This window comes from Neolamprologus brichardi, chromosome 6 (genome assembly GCF_056152115.1).
Source record: "Neolamprologus brichardi isolate AB-2024 chromosome 6, ASM5615211v1, whole genome shotgun sequence".
Taxonomy (NCBI): domain Eukaryota; kingdom Metazoa; phylum Chordata; class Actinopteri; order Cichliformes; family Cichlidae; genus Neolamprologus; species Neolamprologus brichardi.
In genome coordinates this window covers 10241576-10263967 of record NC_142109.1, presented here as the reverse complement: position 1 = coordinate 10263967, position 22392 = coordinate 10241576, and the positions used below count along the sequence as shown (strand labels likewise).

At 41.0% G+C, this 22392-nt stretch overlaps 1 protein-coding gene across 5 annotated transcripts in view; it reads left to right on the top strand.

Moving 5' to 3' along the window:
* Positions 1 to 8263: 8263 nt before the first annotated feature.
* trim2a (tripartite motif containing 2a) overlaps positions 8264 to 22392 on the top strand; it is a 38255-nt gene continuing 24126 nt past the window's right edge. For 2 of the 5 annotated variants that reach the window (XM_087841658.1, XM_087841654.1), the window contains exon 1: positions 13996 to 14164. The gene's annotated coding sequence lies outside the window, so the exon portion shown is untranslated. Of the gene's footprint in view, positions 8361 to 13995; positions 14165 to 20388; positions 20643 to 20902; positions 21055 to 22392 lie in introns of those variants that run through there. The other 3 variants (XM_087841656.1, XM_087841655.1, XM_087841657.1) reach the window with 3 other exon arrangements.

Below are 22392 nucleotides of genomic sequence, written 5' to 3'. Positions count from 1 at the left end.
AAACTGGAAACTTGCTCCTCCCATTTCTTTAACATTTTTTCTGCATGCACAGAAAAGCTCACGCCCCCACTGGAGGCACTTTTGAATTCATTACATAAATCCAAGTAGAACAACAAATTAAAGATCAGCACATGAGCGTCAGCAAACTCATGTTTGTTTAATGTTTGTTTAGTTTTCCTTTCACAAGTCATTTTATTTTATAATGTTCCTCTTGTTCATCCAAGGCCCACTTACAGTGGTGCTGTGTCCCACAGATGGGTCCCGCCCCACAGTTTGAGAATCAGTGATTTCTAATTGAACAGATGGATAACCGGTAATAATCATGAATGTTTGAAGAATCTGGTCTGCTGAGCAGGCTGAAGTTGTGCATATTTAATAGACGGCATGATGATGTACGATGGTGAAATCAACAACTACACCTGCTACAGAGAAATACTGCTGAAAGTTTGCTAACCTAACTATTTCTGCTCCGTGGAAACACAATCTGAGCACTGAATCTACTGTTGCTCATTAATCCAGCACACTAAATATTACACTGCTGAGGGAGGCTGCTGCCATTGGGGAGTGCATTATCATAGACCTGTGCTTTTATCATATAACTGTGACAAACAAATGTGATCTCTGTGTTAAACAGAAAATTAGGCTTTAACAAGATGATCTAGTAATTAATTTTAGTGACTCGGTGTATGGAAAAATACTTCCCCCTCTGTTTACACCACTAGAGTGCAGCAGAGTATGTCTGAGCTCTTCTGTGACTCAAACACATGCTTGTCTCCACCTACCTTACCACGTCATGCCTTCATAAACTGCACCCTCTGCTGTATTTTCCCAGTAATAATGATTTTTCTCAGAAACAAATATGCATAGTTTATTGCAGAATGTTAAAACAAATCCACAAAACTAATAATACTGTATAAATTATATAACACTGTATGATAATTCGAAAGCTGGTCTGAGAATTGTCTCTCTTCCTGTAAAATTAAAGCCAGGATGTTAACACAGCAGGTCTAGAAGTGTGTGGAAGAATCTTTTTTGAGGTTTGTGTACATCAACTAAAATAATCTTTGACAAATGCATGAATGATAATGATAAAACCATCAAGGACTCAGTTGTTTGACAGTACACTAATCTCCTCTGTACATCCATAATGATTTTGATTTAAGCCCTTCTGTAGTGTCTCCTTAATATTCATACAGATGGTGTTATAGATACTCGGTAAGACCTCAGAGGTGCCATGGTGATGCCTTAGAGTTAACCTGAAATGACAAGTTTAACTTTTAGTATGTTTTCTGGCTTTTCAGTTCATCTTCAGAGATTTTAGAGGGTTTGCTGTTACATACCCCTTGGTTTAATGCCAGGACTTTTCTGTTTTTGAATTATTGTACACAACAACATAGTAAAAAAATCAATAATCATGTTTTTCTGAATCCAATTTCCTAAAAAATGATAGCTCAAGGTCGCGGTACAGACACCCATCAAACCTGACTGTCACTTGGGCGCCCACGAGGTGGAATCTGCTCGGCCTCGTGATGACTTCAACAAACTTTTCAAGCTGACATTAATAATTTTTGGCAATTGTCTCCCAAGGGATTCCTGCTCTTCAGTTAGGTGCCCATCACCATGTCAGATGGATGGAATAAATGATTTATGCTGACATGAAATGCGTCACACAATGTTGGAACTGGAAAGCTGTCTGTGCACTGACCGGTGGCTGCACTCGCTCTTCTTGTGCTCCAGCTGACATTAAATGTAAGATCATTGCTCCATTCAAGAAGGAAAGCCTGGAAAACCCTCCTCTATCCCTGTTCTGCAGGCACATGTAGACCTCATAGCAAAGGAAGCGTGTCCCATCCCTCAAGTTTACCCAGTTTCACTCTGTAAAATGTAGACATGTGTATGTATATATGTATATATATGTATATATTACCATTATTACCATAAAATGCAGCACACACAGGTCTGCTGTAAATGAGTCATCCATCCTAACATGCAGACAGTAGATAATAGAAGCATAATGCAGCATCATGGGGAGATAAAAAAAAAAAAAAAACAACAAACAACAGCACAGACAGCGTTCTGCGTGTTTTTTTACAGAGAGGGGCTATAAGAGCCTATCAGTATCCATAGAGATAAGCTATCTATCTGCCACGATCACAGAATACAGTCAGACTATTGTTTGCATAAGATAAATGGCACATCATCATGTGGCATATCTAAAAGATTACATGGAGACAGAGCAGGATAATATGGAGTTTTTTATTCAGCGAGGTGAACTTGACAGTCTGAAAATTCTCCATTGCACATAGAAATGAGTTCATTTTCTAAAATCACTGATCCTATCTTCTGTTTTATATACCACTTAACCGTTTAATGAAATCAACAAGGATTTGATACATTGATAGTGATTTTTCTACTCTTTGAGGACACAGTTATAGCTCACTCATGTTTCATCTCTTCAGGAGTCGTTGATATGGTCGCCCATCGATAGATAAATGGTAAGACTGGTCTCAGTCAAGCCCTGTAGCAGACTGGTGACTTGTACAGGGTTTACCCCGCCTCTCACTCTGTGACAGCTGGGATAGACTGGATGAATGGGTGAATGTTGTCAGTCACACAAACACTGGAAAACACACCACACGCCTACAACAGTCAAATAAAAAACCCACAAACATTAATGTGCAGTGTTAGATTTGGTTAATAATAATACGACTGTGACTAAGAGGGTGATTGCCCTTGAACTGAATAGAATTTCAATGTGTTTCACCTGAACTGACTGGTAGTTTGATTAGAATAATGGTGTGATAAGTGAAGATTTTACAGGAAAGAAGACACAAATCATACTGTAAGTAATTTTACATAGTGTGTACAAAAAAGCATTCCCTCATTTTACTGTATTTACTGTAAATATGCAATACTTTGAGGGGCAGGGGTATTATGAAGTGGCTTTTGTGTGGAAAATTTAAAAAGAAAGAAAAGAAATAACTAAACAGTAGTAAACTGCATTTTTATATGTAATACAGGAAGACAATTGAACTGTGAAACGTCTATGATGGAAGCAAATATAAAAGAAAATAAAAATGTAAAAAGCCAAAGTTAAGGTACCACAGCTGAAGATTACTTACAGTAGATTTATTTATTTTTCCTTGTAAAAAGTTGAATCGGTACTCCGTTATTCTAGTATATCCACGAGGATTTGTAAATAAATTATAATTATATGCTAATTTTTGATAAAAATTGGTTGGAATTGCTTTAAATAATAAGACAAATGTATCCTAAGTCACAGGCTATATTATAAAGTACTACTTAAATATATTGATATGATAGAAGTTTTACTGATTTTATTCTTTTAAACATGGGAATGAAGTTTCTGCGAGGAGGACAGAGGAAAGGAGGAGTCTCCAAGGTGAGTATGATGAGATTTTGCATTGATGGTGATTTCAGTTTGAGACCGTACTTGTCTGAATGCAGGTGCACGAGGGGAAGCTGGCAGGCAGACAGGATTCCAGGGAGATCCAGGGAAAAGGCTGGAAGTATCTTTTAAACTTAGTGTTATCACTTTAGAGAACCAACAAGAGAGCCAGGTTGATGACAACACCAACAATAGCCTGATAAGAGAGCAGCAGCCCGAGTTGGTCCTTAAATAGCACGAGTCAATGATCCAGTGCAGAATGGGTGTGGTGGAGAAAGCCTCAGAGAAAGAAACTCCACCTGCAGTCGGGCAAGCGAGAAAACACCAGCCCGTTACTCCACCCGAGAGTGAGAGAGAACTACAACAGACAGAAGAGAGACAACAGAGGGAGGAAAAAGGAGAAAACCTCAGATCTGCCAGGACCATAACAGAAACTATTATGTAAGGCTTTCTGTGGTCAACCGGTGCAGTGAGTGGTGCAGCTTCAACACTGGGCTGCATCTCTTCCAGAGGAAGCGCTACGAAGCATGAGATGTCAAGCAGCTCGTGACTTGGCACGTTTATCTTCAGATCAAAGGCGCTTTAGCCATGTGCGAGGGATTATGCTCCTCACAATCCCTCCTTATCCTACAGCTCAGGGCGACACCTGGAGAGCCAGCTCTTTACTCTCACTGCCGCAGGTAGTAAAAATCTTCTCCCTGGTGAAGGTTAGCCTGGTTAGTCAGAGAAAGCTCTAATCATTCCTGGGTTTGGAAGGGTTGTTTGGTGGATAGAAGAACAGCAAATAAGCAGTCTCCTTTATATTAACGTCATAAAGCAGTTGTTTCTGCAAGTGAGAAGTTAACACGAAGTCTTAATATTTGCATTTAGTTTTCTCTGATGTTAAGCATCAAAAGCCACAAATGAAGCTGTAAAATGAAAATCACCTTTAGCTGTGACTCTTTTTGGAATTTGGGGCTGATGCAGGGTCATCTGTGGTTTGATAGTTTACTTTTTTAACGTAGTGTGTTGTTAGAGTCAGAGCTTTACTACGCTGCCCTGGTGATGACCTTACTCCGTATCACTTTAAAGGACATGCTGTCACCGCTTATTAGTCTCCCTCCATCACTGTGACCTTTAAACAAGCGTGTGCCTGTAAATGCTGTCTACAGCCCACAAACAACATGCTAGGAGTTTCATACTCACGTACTCATACTTACTACAGCCTCAGGGATTACCTGTGGTTACAGCACACAGATTAGCAGCCGGTTTGGATGCAACTGCTCAGATTTGTGGAAAAAAAAAAGTCAAGAGCTGATCTGAGTGGGGCTTTCTTCAGATCTTCATTACATGAAGATGTGGTGAAAGTCAAGCCCCCGAACTGACCTCACAGCACAGAGAGGAAGTGCTCCGGAGAGAAGACTGGAACAGAAACATGAGGTGAGGCTGTTTTTCATTCACTGATATAAAACATCTCCCCCATGCTAGTTTACTCAACGCTTTTCAAATGATGTGCAGCAATAAGACAAGACTATCTTTGTCTTTGTGTTTATGAACCAACGTGATATTCGGACCATATTACCTGAGTCACTCAGTTTTTTAAATTCTCCTTTAGTCTCTAAATTGCAGTCTTTTACACTCACCATATGGCCTTCCTTCTCTAAACTCTCACATCTGCAAGGCATTTATGCCCAGAGATTGACGACTGAGTGGATATGCTTTGGAGATGACAGTGTGGGAAAATCTCAGCAGACCAGCTCATCTGACGTGAACAACCGTGTCACATTCAAAGCAACTTAAATCACCATTTTTGCCCGTTCTGCAGCTCGGTTTGAACCTCAGCAGGTTGTCTTTACCACGTCTAGGTGCTGCCCTGTGATTGTCTGATTAAATATTTGCGTAAACAAGCAGTTGAACAGGTACCTAACATAGGTGAGTGTATGTATTCTGTTTCAAGCTTTTGGTTTTACTACACCACAAACATTTTGCTGCTCTTTAGTCTTACTGTACGTCTTGTCAGTATCAGTAGATTGCCTGATAACTGTGCAGTAACTTCAGTGTACATTGGCCTGCAATAACTTGCAATGATGGCCAAATTAAAGCCTCACGCTGGACATTTGTAATGTCCCAATCATGTGTTCCAACAAACAGCATGAATGAGACAAAAGAAGTTGTTCAATTATTCAGCAGCCATTCACAGAGCCCTCTGCTAATCCGGCCATGCTCCACTGAGCTAATAACAGCAGCAGGTGCGGGCAGCTGTGACCGGTGTGATATGAAATTATGGTCAAATGGTAAAACTCCAGTCTGGCCTAAAACTAAAAAGCACTCTGCAAGAGCATGGCCACAAAAATTGGACTTTTTGTAAATATTTGATGTTTGTATGGCCGTCTCAGCGCCTTAATATTTACTTTAAAGATTAATATTAGACTTTTTCAGTCCAGTATGTGCATTTAACGCCTTTATTTTACTTTTGTGTACTTTTTGTGTAGATTTAAGTAAATAAGAATTAATTTGAAAATAAATGCTGGTTACTGCTGATGCTTCTGAGCTTTTGCTTGCGTACTCTGAATGTGAAACTTTACATGCACTGGTGTGCTTTTGTGTTCTGGTTCCTCTTCAGCCTTTATTAAAACTCTTTTTAGGCTGTCACTGTGCCGCTTTAGCTGTGAGGAAACAGAGGTGGGATGCGGAGAAGAAACAGAAATCTTTGCACTGAGCCTGTGATTGTGCATCGCATGCTAAACAGGTGCCCTTTGACTGTGGCACACACACACACACACACTGCCTGAGTTTTCTAAAATAGTAGTGAGGCCTTCAGATGCGTCACCCTTCCCCCACCTCTGACGCACACCAAACAATAAACGTTACACAGCCTGTTCCTGCATCAAACACAATCATTAATGGAAAAGGAATGCAAATAACTCGATTCTTTCTTTCTATTTAATCTGAAAAGAGTCTTTCATGGGCGGCTGCATAATGTAGAGTTGCCATGCAACAGCCTCCTGCATAAAAAAGGGAGGGGCTTGACAGGAAACCACAATTACAACTGGAGCTGGGACGCCCATCAGGAGTCCTACTAGAAGCTGGAATTGTACGACCAGCTTACATTGTTTTTAACTCAATTTTTAAAAAAAAAACTTATCTATTTATTGATTGATTGGATTTTAAAAAAAAATAGATCCAATATAAATCCATCTGTTAGATTTCTTAAATCCTTGTCCTGTTCATGGCTCAAGCCTATCCTTAGACAGTTAACCATAGTGTAGTTAAATATTAGCCCACAGACAGCTTAGTTTAAGCTATCTTAGCCTAATTTAAAACAAAATGACAGCTTACATGAACATATCTATTGTTATATCACCTGCTGGTTTTGGACTCTGCATTTCGAAACCTCAACAATGGCCCTTTGCCGAGAGCACATTAGTGTTTTGTGACAGACGTGACAACATTTGAAGGAGAGCAGGAGCTCGCAAGCATAATTAGCAAGCTACATCCATGACCTGCAGAGGTGCCGTGCACAGACACACATAGCTAGTTACTTATGGAGGGCCTCGTTGGCCGAAATGAATGAATTAAATAGAATTCATTTTGGCACTCTAGGCCCTCAGTACCACAATTAGTCTAATACCAGACTTAATCACACTTTGCGGCCGGTCTGTAGCGCACACAAAACCCTGACATGAGTCAGATAATTCTATAACAAATGCTTCAAATGGCTCCAGCAGCACAAACACTGTGAAGAAGTCCAGTTACAGTTCACCTCACATGGAAAACTATCCTACAGCTGTCTGTGTTTGCATACCCAGCTCCAAATCAAATCCAGTTAGTAAAAAATCACTTCACTTCTCTGCAGACTTCTGAAGCTACCCACAGAGACCAAAATCACATTTTGTATCAGTGTAAACTTTTTTGTTTGTTTTTTATTTTGTAAAGTTAAGCATTTTAAAATAGGATTGACTCACTAATGGATTTAGCCTCAAGTGGCCGCTAGAGGAAATGCAATTTATGACACTCCATATTTTAGCTCCAGTGGTTGTCACTTATTTATTATCTGGTGAATAAATAAATTAGGGTCACCTGTAAAGTTGAATGAATGAATGAATAAATAGATAGATCAATATTCAATTAAAACTTATCTATATAGTGCCAAATGACAACAGCTGCCTCAAAGGCTTTATATTGTAAAGAGGCTACAATAATAAATACAGGTGTTAGCTAGCAGTTGATGGACGGCTGACGGCTTAAAGTTGGTTTGTTTGTTGTTTGTTTAATTTTTCGGCTAACTGTCCTTTGTTTCATTCATTTCATTTATTTGATAGTTACTTTAAATATTAAATTACTAAATGTGAGATTTTTGCCTCAGAAAGAGTGTAAGGAGGTTGTTTGTTTGTTTTTTTGCCATACGACAAAACTACGTTAGCTTTTAGCTTACCCGTGCTTCTTAACGTTATACTAAACTATAACCACTGGTATTTCTTACAACCCGACAATAATGATTTTTTATTTGTGTGTGTGTGTGTGTGTGTGTGTGTGTGTGTTTAAATTATGTAGAAACAAATGAACAACATGCAGAAGCCTACTTTTCTTTTAAATGTATCGTGGTAGAAATATTAGGCCCGATTCCCAAGTGATAAAACAAGAAATACTACAAATAGTTTCCTCGGTGAGCCACAAAAGTACCAAACACTGAAGCAGAAATAGAAATAACTCTTTGACAATCGGTTATTTTTACACGTGAATGCATTATTGATGAGTTCAGACTGCCTCCGGCTGCTGTTGCCTTTCCCTTTTATTGTCAGCGGATCCCTTTAATAAGTGAAGTGGAAGTGAGTTGAAGTGGCTCTCGGTTCAGCTGTAGAGTGAGCGCAGAGCAGCACACGGGACAGAGGGAGCTTAAACGGGACAATCCCAGCAGATGACGGTAACTGCTTGAAACATCCTCGGTTTTCGCGGATAAGTCTGCCTTTAGGTAAGTGGTAAACATCAGCTGTGTGTGAGCTTTAGGATTTGGCTTAACGCAGTCAAAGCTTTAGAGGATTCACATCTGTGTGTTAAAATGATTGCAATCATATAAAGTGCAGATGTCCAGCTGCTGGTTTAGTAAGAGCGCAGGTCTGCAGCGGGACAACAGCGCGCCTACGTCCGCTTCTTCAATCTGCGAAAACTTGAATGAACCACTGATGCGCTTGTGATGAGTGCTGGGGAGGAAGGATCGCATGAGTTCCGAGGCACTGTGGGATTTTTTTTGGCGTTTTCAGTTGTTGTCTGCACTGCTCTGTGAGTATTTTCAGTTTAAACTTCAGGCTTGATCTTAAAGTTGAGTTGTCACAGCGCAGAGTCTGGCGTGAGTAACGCTGTAGTCGCCGCACTGCACCTGATTCTCTGCTGCTTGTGACAAGCTGCTGTTATTTCTGCAGTGAAACGTGTCTGACCGTCGGATTCATTCAGAAGTCATCTGATTTTAGCAGGAGTCATTAAAAACACTGAGATGAGAGCATTTCTGCAGATTCGGTTGAGTTAGTGATTTATTTAAATAAAAACAGTAACAGTAATTTTTCAGGGAATAAATGAAATAACTAAATCTTGAATTGACATTTTGACACCATGTACACCTAGTTGAACAGTTTATAAACTGTGTGTTGATTTTAGAAATTAAACATGCTAATAAGTGACCCTTGGACTTGTGCTCTCCCTCTGCAGTCAGTTTACCTTATATAAGAAACTTGAATTGAATACCAAATGAATCCTTTAATCAAATGTGACCAGAGAAGTCTTTGACTCTGTTACACTGCTGGGGTTTTACATTCATTTTGGGAGTTTCTACGACATTGCCATCATTATTCACAGTGGATTGTCTCAATGGCTCATCAGCAAGCCACATTCATGTCATTGTCATGGCTCCGTTCTTCATAGATAAACTAAGTGGATTAAAGTGTGATTACATAAGCCTGCCCTCTCTGTCCACTCCTCTCTCTTATCCTGGCTCTGTGCGAGAGAGTCTTTGATGTCCGAGCAGTAGTTTTCCTATGGCGGGCTGTTCTTTCTGTTGTGACATCAGAGATGCTTCAATGCAGTAAATGGTTGTGGGAACAAAAAGTAGAAAGTGGTGTGGTAAGGGCTGCACAGTTCTGCCACCGCTGCAGTGGAGCATCATCCTCGTGCTAATCGGGAAACGTGAGTGTTTTGGAAAGACGGAATTCATCTTCAAGCTTCTTTTTCCCATCATGTGACTAAGTGGCACCGGACGCCACATGTGCCCATCCATCACATCCCACCTGATCGTGAGCTGTTCCGAGCCTACCTCATTGTTTTGATTGAAGCTGACATTAGTCTCATCTGTCCAGAAAAGGTAAACTGGGAAATGAATCATGTCATCTGGGCTTTGTGTTCTTAAGTCTGATGAATAGTTTGTTGAAACCTCTTTATGGGATTATTATGTGTCTAATCATATAGAGGTTTCTTCACTTTGATGGATGTGTGGTCATCCACCATTCTTGTCTTCCATAGATGTCCTGGAGTCTTTGTTTCCAAGCTCATCTCTGTCTATTTTTTCTTTTGTTGTTTTTCCCCCTGAGATTTGATTTAAATGTTTTCACTGCTAGTGTTTCTGCTCTTAGCCTGATTGGTTTGTTTATTTTATTTTTATTTTTTACAGCCTAGACCAGGTGTGGAGGAACTCCAGGCCTCAAGGACCAGTGTCCTGCAGGTTTTAGATGTGTTCTTGATCCAACACAGTTGATTTATATGGGCAATTACATCCTCAACATGTCTCGATGTTCTCCAGAGACCTGCTAATGAACTAATTGTTTGATTCAGGTGTGTTGACCCATGGTGATATCTAAAACCTGCAGGACACTGGTCCTTGAGGCCTGGAGTTCTCCACCCCTGGCCTAGACCTTCTGACTACATGTTTCTGTTTTGCACCTTCAAAATGCAAAAGCCACCCTAGGAGTCTCTACACATCACTACTTCTCAATTCCTCTTAATGACGAAGTAGTGATGAAGGAACCCACATATGTCCATGAAATAACTTTTGGGGGTAAAGGCAGCACGTCCAAGCAACAATCTTAAAAAGATAAAACAGGAAATAACACAAATCCGAAACACCTCTAACTCTGCATCGAGTTACTGTAATCCTCAAAAAATCCCCACTCTGTGCACAGAATGCTGACTCCGATCAGTGCAACACTTACTGTTTCTGTATGAAACGACAGTTTAAAATGTTGTTTTTGCTTTTATTGGATAGTGAAGTAAAGAGTGGACAGGAAAGCAGAGAGTGCAGCAAAGGGCCGCAGGTCAGAGTCAAACTCTGGCCAACGTATCGCTCCCTGCTCACCCTGGGAGCTAAACTGGAGTCCTTAAAAGAAAGTCCTTCAGATTACATTTACATTGAACAGTTTGTCTACACAGTGAACAGTCTTTAGTGAAATGTAGAATGCATTTTGTCAATAAATGTGTTTAATCACTCGTGATACTTAAAGAATAGTTGAGGTACGTTGTCTTGATACGCAGTGTGTAGTGTCAGCAGTTGCAAAACACTTATTTTCCCTCAAATCCATCCCTCATTCTCATCCACGTCAAAGAAATTACTTATTTTTTTTAAATATACAAAGTTTGAATATGAGAATACATGCGAGAGAGAAAAACTATGAATAAGCAATAAAGTAGCACAAACCTAATAGCAAGTTACATGACAAAACATCTGTTTAGCCATAAATATATCGAGAATTTTAAGATCATTTGCAACATAGACGCTCATTAAGGCAAATGTAGCTTTGTTACAGTATCAATCAGCAGATAACCCCGATATCGACTGACATATTTTTCCATTACATGTCGGCTGGTGGTGTTAGTATTGATGTTTTTCTCGTACAGTGACTAAAACCCCGAAGGCTTGCTGTTCTGCACTGTTGCACTGTGATTGTGATTGTCACCCCTCAGGATCAATGGACCCAGCGCTCTGAGCTCTGCCAGATCTTAAAGTCTGTGTGGTTAAAGCTAAGCGATTAAGCTAGAACAACAACCAGCTTAGTCACTCTTTACTCTGTAGTAGCTCTGAGTGTATCTCAATCATTTCTGTGACTGCAAATCAACAGGAGAACGAAGGACTTGTGAGTGACATCGTTTTTGAAAGAGCAAACAAACACATTATAGATTATGTGCATGAAGTGTGTTGGTGAGCCTACTATTAGTGCTGATGTTGCATGGTGTGTCCACCAGGGGGCACTCTGCAATTTTCCGCACACAATAACTAACAGCTAATCTGAGCAGATTCAAGCGGAGTGGGAATGAGTAAATAAATAATTACACGTACCGTATGATTGGAGTTTATGTGTTATAAACAGGTTCTCCAGATTCCATACATATGGAAGTTTTAAATCACCAAATATCGGTGTCTGTATCGGTCATAAAAATCCTTCTGATCTATTTCTGATCCAGCATGCAAGAGGTGACATTATCTTTTGGTCATCTCCAAATAATGAGGAGCTCTGATGTAATGCTACAAGTTAAAGGCAACACACATTGTAGTTATATGTGCATGTGAAAACCTTTCACTTACTATCTTTGAACATATTTGCACAGAGAGCCATTTGTACCATTATGAGCATTAAGGCTGCAACCATATATATTTTTTGTGTCAAGGGTATTGTCAGTCACAATACAGGATACAGTACAATAGTGATGACATCATACGTCTTTCTTATCAAGTAATGCACAGTCCCCCACCCTGTCATGTGACCTATGGAGGTCACCTGATGCAAGATGTGAGTGGAGGTTGAAAGGAAGGGAGGAGACTGCAATGTAAGAGGAACCTGAACCAGCCTAATAACCAAAATAAACACGTGAGCTTAGAGATGGTCTGCTTAAACTAATTAGCAGTTTTACGTTTATTTACCTTTCTGGAGAGCAATGAAGACAAAACATTAATCAATCAAAATGGGTTATTCATAGCAAGCAATAATCATCTTAAATTGTTCTTTCACTTTTCTTTTCTTTATTGTTCAGGTTGAGTAAACAGTATTTAGTCAGTATTTAGGAGAAAATACTGAAGCATGTCTCAATGAACTCGTTTGTTAGATTTAGCATGCAATGCAACGAGCCATTACAGATTAAAAGAACAGTAGTTACATCGCATTTCTTCTTCTTCTTTCACATATTCAGCCGGCGGTTTCCTGTTACTCTGTGTGACACAGTGATATAAATCTGAAAGAGGATTGAATCACAGTGCTCCTGTTACTGTATAATGTCATTTTCTATGCTTAAGTAATCCATTTAAGTGGAAGTCGGGGGGGCGCAGATGCATTTGGATAATTACCACAAACATTTGTTTTTGCCTGCCAATAAGATTAAAGCTTTCAAGAAATAGGAACCACTCTGGGGGGAGCTACATGTCTGTGTTATGTGAGAGTGTCTTCCTGTCTGTAGGAAAGTGTGGGTGTGGGTGCATACAGCCCGATAACGCATCATGAGTGACTTTTTTTGTTATGGTGGAACAGCTAATGTTTCTCTGCCAAGGTATAAACGTGAAAGATGTGCAAACAATAAGAGGAAGGCTGCCCTCTTGGCTGCAAGCGTCAGAACAGGATGCTCATTTTATTTTCGTGTTTTTCTGAAACGTGAAACAAAAACAATCAGTAAGATCACACTAAAACACAGTTGAGCCGTTTATACTAAAAAAAAAAAAGCCTGCATATTAAGATTCATGGTGCTGAATGGAAAGCTGAAAAGGAATTTTAGAGCCTCATATGTACAGCTGTGGTCGGACGTTTACATCCGTGAGCATGAATTTCATGGTCATTTTGGAGGTTTTAGGTTCTTTTTCCCTGGAGGAATGACCGCACACATATCGCCTGCTTCATGTTGAACTTATCTTCCAACTTTGCCTCATCTGGAGGCAAACAGATACCAACGCACCGCTGATTAATAACTGCATTTCTGCTCTTTGAACCGTAGTGCTCAGCATATGATTGCACTGTGGTCATCACTTAGAGGACTGTTACAGTTATTATGGCTTTCTGGGACCATCTTGTTTCAATTACTATGACTCTGGTTGGCTGTTGCTCTTTAACGTTTGGAGTTTTGGATCTGCCTGCAGTATGTTTTAACTCTGAGTTTATCTAGTTCAACTACTCTGTGCAGACATTTTTGCTTTGATAGTTTTTGCTAGTGCAACTTGTAGCACCTTTACCTCAAATCAGGATAAAACTCATCATAAAAAAGGTGGGAGTGGTGTCCTGTGCCTTCGCACTAACATCTTAATGTAAAAATTACTAGCTTTAATTACTTTTGTGTCATTTAGGGAGTTTTCTTATAATCTTTTGCACCTGGGACAGCATTTGGACTCTGAAAATAATGAAATCCTTTGGTCACTGCTGGCACATTTGATTGTGTCTGTTTCTGTCAGCCGCCCCGTCCTCTGTCACTCCTTATCTGTCTCTGCTCCGTGCTAGTTGAGCTTCTGCCCTCACCGGGGGTTAAAGAGCAGCACAGGCTTTAAGCCCAGCCTTCTTCAGCCTCCCTAGCTCCTGTGATTGGTCTGTTGTCTTCCTCTACACCACTGTACCGTCCTCCCCCTCCGTCTCCGCTCACCCGTTGGCCTCCTGTCAGTCTGTTTGGATTATTGTAGCAGCTCAGGCCTCTCACATGCCTTCTTGTCACTGCCTCCTGGACATAATACAGCATATCATACATGTGGAGAATTAGGTGACGAAGAGCAGCGTTTGTTTTCAGTGAAGAGAGAGAACAGAAGAGGAGAGCAGCCATGGAGTTGAAGTAAGTGGGATGTTCTGAATGTGGGTAGGAGGGCTGGAAAGAGTGGGTAACAAGAGGAAGGAAAGATTTATGATTAATTAAAGGCAGAAGCTATAACAGCGCTGTGTTCGAACAGTCCAGCGCACAGCACTGAAAAGTTGTTTGGCATCTGTAACAGGAAAGAGATGATTAAAAAGATGCTGCTGTAACTTCAGGCTGTTACACTGGAAATCTGCTGATACAAGAAATACAGGTTCCTGCTGCACGTCTTGTGGTCTCAGGTGTTCACGTGGAGAAATACCTGTTATTTACTTTGGGCAGACGTGCTGCAATGGCACATCTGTTCATTTCCTGCTGCTTCCTGTTTACGATGCTCACTGGCTGATGCTCATTTGACTTTAGAAGCTGCAGGTGCGACATGTTTACGTTGTACTCTGAGGAGGAAGTTAAGGTTATTCATGAAACTCCAAGTTTTTCACAGAGATCTCAGATGTGTAACTAACAGCCAAGGAAACAAAGGGCCTACCACATGTTTTTATACTTTACACAATATCAGTGAATGTAAACTTGTATTCTCACAAAAAAAAACCCCTCAAAACTCATTTTACTGAAAGTACAAAGTGTGATCAGTACAAACTCTGAGGATTAAAGATCAACCAAACCAAAAACCAGCTTTCTCTTTTGTCTTGTCACTCATTCACTGAGGGAGAGTGTTTTGTCTGCACATTGAGTCAAGCGTCACTGAGCTCTGCCTGACAGATGTGCACCATGGACAGTTTGTAGCGGCCGTGCCCTTCCACATCTGTAAGCCTTATTCGAGGTCAGCCGTTAGCACGCACACTCTGACACACAGAGCATTGTCTTATCTCGTGTCCCCAGGGTGCGTGGTTGGCAGATATACAGCAGAGTGACGCAGCGACACAGAGTTTCCTTCTTTATTCAGAGCTCCGTTTTCTTAAGACAATCCAAGTTGGATCAGCCAAAAAACAAACGTAAACTTAATTCTCAAAAGGATTAATCCACAATTCTCCAAATGACACTTTGCCCACGCTGAAAAATGTCTTTAATCTGCCCAAACAGAAGGTTTAGAAACTTTAACCATCTGTGTTTTCAAATTTGTGGTGGCGTTGGTGGATGTGGAACTGGATAAGAGGACATTCACCCTGAAGACGTACGTTTGCCTCTGTAATCTCTCATCATCCTGCCCCCAGTGGATGCTTTAGATTATGGGTGAAAACATGAGAGACTTTTCATAATTCACCCCTTTCAGCATTAAAAGCACGGAAAGCCCCAAATTCCTCTGAAACGGAGCAAACAGAGCCTCCGGGCTTTGCGTGCAAACATGGCTTAAAATACAATAAGTGGAAGAGAGGGAACGAAGTTGAACACATAAACAATAAAAGGTATAATAATCAAACGTGGAGTCCGTACTTTATAGGCAGCACAGTCAGCTTAGTCTTTGTCCATGTTGTCTGCTCCTGAATGTGATCACAGTGATTTCAGGCATAATGAAGACAGTTGCCAGGCAGCTAAGTGGGAGGCCATTTGTCACTTTACTATAAGTAGTCATTATGGTCATGCAGGCCATGATAAAGCGCTATACAAATACAGACCATTTACAGACCAGACCATAAATGGGATGATGTCATTCTGCAGTCAGTCCAAACTGCCAGGTCTTTTTTTGTGTGCTTGTTCGACTTTAATGAGCCAGCATTTAAATGTCTCTTTGAAATTTAAAGTCATCCCACATGTCCCCAGAATGGATGGATGGCAGACAGACAAGCAAGGACGGCCTTTTCTGTACTTACTCATCACTGTCATGTTTGTGCAGTAAATGTGAAGCCTTAGCATGGTGCATTTTTGCTCATAAACTCAGCGTCTTTTGCATTAACGGCAAAATGTCGTCAGTGTACTTCAGAAAAACAGAACGTAAAAGCACTTTATACTTGCTGGGAGGCAAGTAGCTTTGCTCATAAAAACATGAGGGCTTGAAGTGATGGGAAAATGTTATTTTTTTATTTACCTCCACAACTCATTGAATCCGATGGTATTTTTTACATAAAGTATAGCTGTTGAGGTCACATGTGAGCCGTCAGGGTCACCTGAGTTGACGAGCAATACCATTTCATATCTGTCTGGGAATCCCCGCTGCTAGAAGCATCCTGGAGTCTTGACCGAGTAGATACTTAAAAAATACCTGGGACCAGATAATACCACTTAATGGAAAATCGTAAAAACTGTGTTGAGCCGTGCCGAGTCGATCTGTAATGAAAAGGGCTATAGATCGTTTGCTTCAAATAACTCGAGCAAGACCAGTGACCTTTGTTTTGGTACTTTTCTATAATAGGGTCTGAATGGCTGGAAGTCTTCACACACGTACGCTGTTTTCACACATGAACTTCAGACAGAGTCAGGAGAATCATTGTCCAAAGAAACCTTTTCTCATATGCAGCACACAGCATGCTTCAGTGCTGTTTCAAATCACATCAACACAGAGACTTTGTACTAGTTAGTGTTGCTGGGTAATGACTAGAAAAGTTCACAGCTGCAGGACATGCGTGGAAAAAGTTACAGAAACATTCATACTTTAACACAAAATGAATCCTGATGACCCTTCAATTCAATTCACTTCAATTTAATTTACATTAAATCACAACAACAGTCATCTCAAGCTGCTTTATACTGAAGGTAAAGATCCTGCAATAATACTGAGAAAACCCCAACAATTTGGCAACCCCCTGTGAGGCAAGCACTTTAGTGACAGTGGGAAGAAAAAACTCCCTTTTAACAGGAAGAAACCTTCGGCAGAATCAGGCTCAGGGAGGCCATGTGCTTCGACCGGCTGAGGAAGACAGGGCAAAGACATGCTGTGGAAGAGAGCCAGAGATTAATAATAACTAATAATTAAATGTAGAAAACACACAGAGAGTGAAGAAGAAACACTCAGTGCATCATGCGAACCCCTCCCAGCAGCCCAGACTTATTGTAGCATAACTAAGGGAGGGTTCAGTGTCACCTGACTGAGCCCTAACTAACACGTTATCAAAAAGGAAGGCTAATCGTAAAAGCAGAGAGGATGTCTGTCCCAAATCACATTTAACATTTCCAGAATTCAGTGAAATCCCTGCACAACTCTATATATTACCATATAGCATAAAAGCTTGGAAAGCGATAGCAGGCCCACCTCTGAACCACATCAGACAGAGCGGGACTCGCTTCCTTTTTTTCCTGACTTGTACGTAATGCAGAGAAATGTGCTTGATATGCTGACTGTGTCATGGCTTATCTTGCACCTAACATCACACTGAGTATTAACCAAGTTTGAATTCACACAACCTCTTTCAAAATGTGTCTTCTTTTTACGAGTGTTGAACTCCAAATTTACTTCAATTTACTGATCTTGGATGAAGGAGAAGTAAAGTAGCTCTGTGGACTCTCTCTCTCTCTCCCCCCCCCCCCCCCCCCCCCCCCCAGTCGATTTCATAACCAGCCGACACAACAGTGAACCCACCTGTGACTGGACTCTTGGACCTGACAAACTAATGAGTTTTCCATCATAAAAATGATATTAATAGCTCAGTAATGGGCAGGTGAAGTGTGTCAAACCAAAACACTGTGGTCATACTTACTGAAAATCGAGGAACCATCTTTGTTGTCTTCACACTTGTTGTTTGCAATTTGAAAGCGATCAGTCAGCCTGTGCAGTGTCGTCACTGTGCAGCGTTTTGTGTGTTTAGAAACCGAGAGAAGCGGTGGAAACAGCTCAGGTCGGTGCTCTGGAAAGAACTGTGGGTTAGACGGCGGGGTAACACAGAAAGCAGCTTATAAAGTAAAATGCAGTAAACACAAGTGTGTGTTTCTACTTCGTCATGGTGAGTGAGTGGAAATGGTTCAAAACTACAACTTTATTTTCTCTACTAATCTCTCCTGTAGAAGTTTGAAATGTTTTTGAGTTTGAGTTGCTTTGCTGCTATTTGTTTGTGAGGGATAATGGTGTTGGCGTGAACATTAGAGCAGCTGAAACAGGTTATCTGACATATTTACTCCTGTGTGTTGGCTTCAAGTCAGGCCTGATGTAACCTGATGTTGCCTTCCTTAAATCTTAGCAATGTAATGCTGCAGTCTTTCAGTTTGCACAGTGTGTTTAAAGGCATCATTGCAGAGATTTACATGGATTATTAAAAATAGTAAGCCATGTGACCTGTTAAACTGCTCACCATAACTGAAAATATCTGCATTTTTCTGCTTTGTTTACAAAAACTATTGATCCAGTCGAGCATTTAAGAGCATCAAAAATACATCATCAGTTTGAACATTTAAAAGACAGGTTTGATACCAGTCTGTGCCTTTAAGGCATGTTCGCTGGCTGTGATTTGCATTATCCAAATCGAAGGCAGCCTCTATGACCACTCAGTGAATAGATTTTAAACACTACTAGGATCGTGGAGAACTCTTTTTATTATTATATGCCCGGATTTCTTTAAATGATATGTGTGGTAATATTGTAAAATCTTCTTTAATAGAAATTATGCCAAATTCAGCAAAAAAAATTGCCATATAGCATACTGTCCATTCGGCCAAAGACTGATTTAGTAAATGTATCTTTGTAACCAGTAGAAAATAAAGTGTTGAGATTAAAAATCTCTTTTACAACAGTGTCCTGGCCAAGAAGGACAGCAAATCCATACAGCAGCTAAGTACAGTCAAAGAGTAAAACATTAAACACAGAAACAACCAAACTTTATAAACTTCAGTATCGATAAAGAATGAGCACTAGTTGTGAATCTAATGCCAGAAATAAAGGAATAGGTTTGGGTCCGAGTGCTACTGAGCTGCAAGTCAGAACAGAACATATAAGATCACACGGCCTTATCCCTCATAGTGCTGAATCTAAGATGGAGCTTTAAAGACTGATTGTTGTCACTGGTTTGCACCCACACAGTATTTCATTCTTTTTCCCGCATTATGTTTTCTTGTTCTGCGTCCCACTCCTCTGATTGACTGAGCTCACTGAGTTTGGCAGAGGCTGAGATGAGATCACTGGAACAGCTGTGGAGCTGCCAGGCATGCTTAACTCTGTGAAAAAACTCCATCGACACAACTGTGTTTGACGTGGAACTGAAATAAGAAAATTTAAGAACTGAAGGGGGGGTGCTGCAAGTATCATGTAACATCGTACTTGCAGCCAGTTTTTTATGTGTATTCAACACAGTATCCCTCAGAATTGTTAGTGCCAAGGAAGCAAAATAACTGCTATCGGTCCAGATACTCCAGCTTCCTCCCACAGTCTAGAGACAAGATGAATTAATTGGTGATTCTAAATGTGCTCTATGTGCTGGACCTGTGATGGACTGGCAGTAGAGCAGGCCATCCACTAATTGGAAAGCTGGTGGTTTCTCTCTGTCTCACTCTCTAACCACTGAACAGTTTTCAGAGAGTACGGTGACGGACCTGCTGGAGTCACCCACCATTAGGCCTTTAAATCTGTCCTCTTACTGACCAAATACTCAAATTGCCTCCAGTTTTCTTGGTGGAAAACCCCCCAGATGACGTCCACAGACTGGTCGGTGTTTGAGGTTGTCTGAAGGTTAAAGCTTTGTGTCATTGTTTAAGTCATCCATTCTTGCGTATGCAGAAAGCAGTGACCAAAGAGCTGCGACAGAGCTGCAGTGCAGTGAGAAAAAACAGGCAGAAAATGCGTTTCACCTCAGCGTTTTATCACCGATCTCTATTTCTGTCTCTTAAACTGGAGAGGCAGTGTGTCGTTTGTGTCCACATTTGAAGCACACGTCTCACCGTACTTCCTTTCTCTCTGCAATGTTTACTCTCTGTCATCTCTCCTCCCTCTCTTCGTATACAGTGTGTGACTTTTCCTTGTGCTCATTTTCAGTCTCTGCATGTACAGTGAGTCAGCAGCCTGCACGCACGCACACTCGCACGCAGAAACATCCCTGTGGCTTCATCTCTATTGGCTGTGACGGAGACCCTTAAGTGCTGTCCCTTTTTTCCCATTTGTTAGGTAACCAGGCGTCAGCCAGTGCTCGCTCACATGCTCCGGATGCTGCGCTTTCTTACTCACGCGCTGCAGTGAAGCAGCATTTACTTCAGACAGAGAGGAAGGAGGGAGATGAATGGATGAGACAGACCGAGCAGGGAATGCAAGTGATGGGAGGAGAGAAAGTAACGCAGGGAGGGAGGGAGGGCGGGCGGGGAGACATGATGTAGAAAATTGAAATACAATCCGGCTGAACTGCTCCTCCTTAACTTTGCTCACGTGTGTGCACGCCCATAAACACTGGCTGGCTCTCTCTCTCACACACACACACACACACACACACACTGGCGTCTCGTGTTTGGCTCTCTGTTGCAACCTGGAGGGAAGCATCATTTCCTGTCAGAGTTGAAGGACGATTCAGAAGATGAAGGCTGTCTGTGTTTCATTCATTTGAAGTGCACTTGTGTGGATGACGCCTGTTGATCGTTCCGTGAATGCAGCACTGTAAGTTTTTAATAATCCTCTTATGATTATAGGAAACTCTCTGGAATAGCTGCTGTTGCCCTGGAATCACTTTTGTTGTGCATGAGTGTTTCTCACAGTCTTTCTATGACAGAAGATGCTTTGATTTGGTATAAATTCCTGCTGCGACGCCCCCCTTTTTGTCATGTGCGCCCTCTTCTGTGCGTGGGATGACGGCTCAATCCAGCAGGAATTATTCCGCTTAGCTGGTGCGGATCTGATTATGTAAGAGTGAAGCGCTGTGGGACTGCTGCGACCTTGTGCACCGTCAGCGCGGCGCTGCTTCTGTTTTCCTGCTGTGGCTTTCTGCAGGATTTACATATCTATTTATTTTTTTATAAGCAGTCCCATATTTGATGCTGTGAGCATCTGCTTAATCTGCTCCGTGGAGCTGGTGAGTTATTAAGAGAGATCTGAGCTCTTGTGTTCGTGCACGTCTGTGCTGGAATACTGTCAGATGCTTTTATTTTCTGTGTCTTTTCATTTATGTTCTGAACAAACGAATTGCTGTAGGTCATCCTCTTAGTGATAGATTAGCTTGGTGATGAGTCTCAGTTGATAACTTGCTGCTTTTATTTCAGTTGCAGTAACACTGAGCTTGCTTCCATTCACCTAGCATACTGAGAAGTTTGCCTGAGAGCTTCTTTAAAACATTAAAGGCTCCCACGTCTGCTTCCAGAGAGGAATATGAGAGAAGATGTGTATCTAAAGGAGAGAGATTAAGTGGAAACGGGATGAGGAGAAAGAGCGTGCACTGTAGAAAGGAGTGCAGTCCCTCGGGGTTTCCTCCCAGCAGCAGAGGTGGCCTGTTTCTGTGGCCAACTTGAATGTGATGAGACAATAAAAGCACTGACACACTTTCCGTGTCTAAGTTAGCTGCCGGATAATGTAACAGGAATATCGCAGGGACAAAATGATGCCAGGAGAAGCTGTCTGGGATAAAGCAGAGGGCCGAGTTGGAAATAGTTTTGCTCGGCTGTCTTGGTAGTTTGACTAATGTGTGCTGAACGCAGAGTGCCTTGCTTTCACTTCATCATCAAATATTTAGTGCTTAAAGTGCCTTTTCATGACAAACACATCTGCGGCTCAGGTGCTGCTCTGCTACTGCAGCGGTTACCAACATAAGGGTTGAGACCCACCACAGGGGTCACAGGATAAATATGTGTTATACTATAGAGACCATTTATTTTCTTGACCGTGCACTGATTAGAGCTTGGATGCCAAACTCATTTTATGCTGTGAGCCACTTACTGCCCACATTAGTCTTGAGTGGGCCAGACCAGTGAAGCTCTCCTTTCTGTCAGTGTAGAGATGTTTAACTGAAATATCTTAGTATTACAAAAAGGAGTGCAATTTTCACAGTGCATAACAGAGAAATACTGCTCTATTAAATGAAAGAAATCTTGTCTTCGTGACTTTTTGGACTTAAAATGTAAAAAATAAATCTGTAAACTGTAAGATTTCTTGTAGCTCACTTCCCAGGCTGACCTGTAATTTAAAAAAGAGCAACTTTTTTCACAGAAAATGTTTTTTTTTTTTAAAGTACTATATAAAAAAAGATTAATATATCAAAATAACCCAGAAATTTCTATAGTAGTGAATAAAGTGGCAGGTTCTGTCACTGAATTGTTTCTTCTGTTACTTTGGTGTATTATGAATGGAAATGAGGGAAGACTTTATGAAAAGGAAAAGCTGTAAAACTCCCAAAAATACATTAAAAAGTCCAAAATCT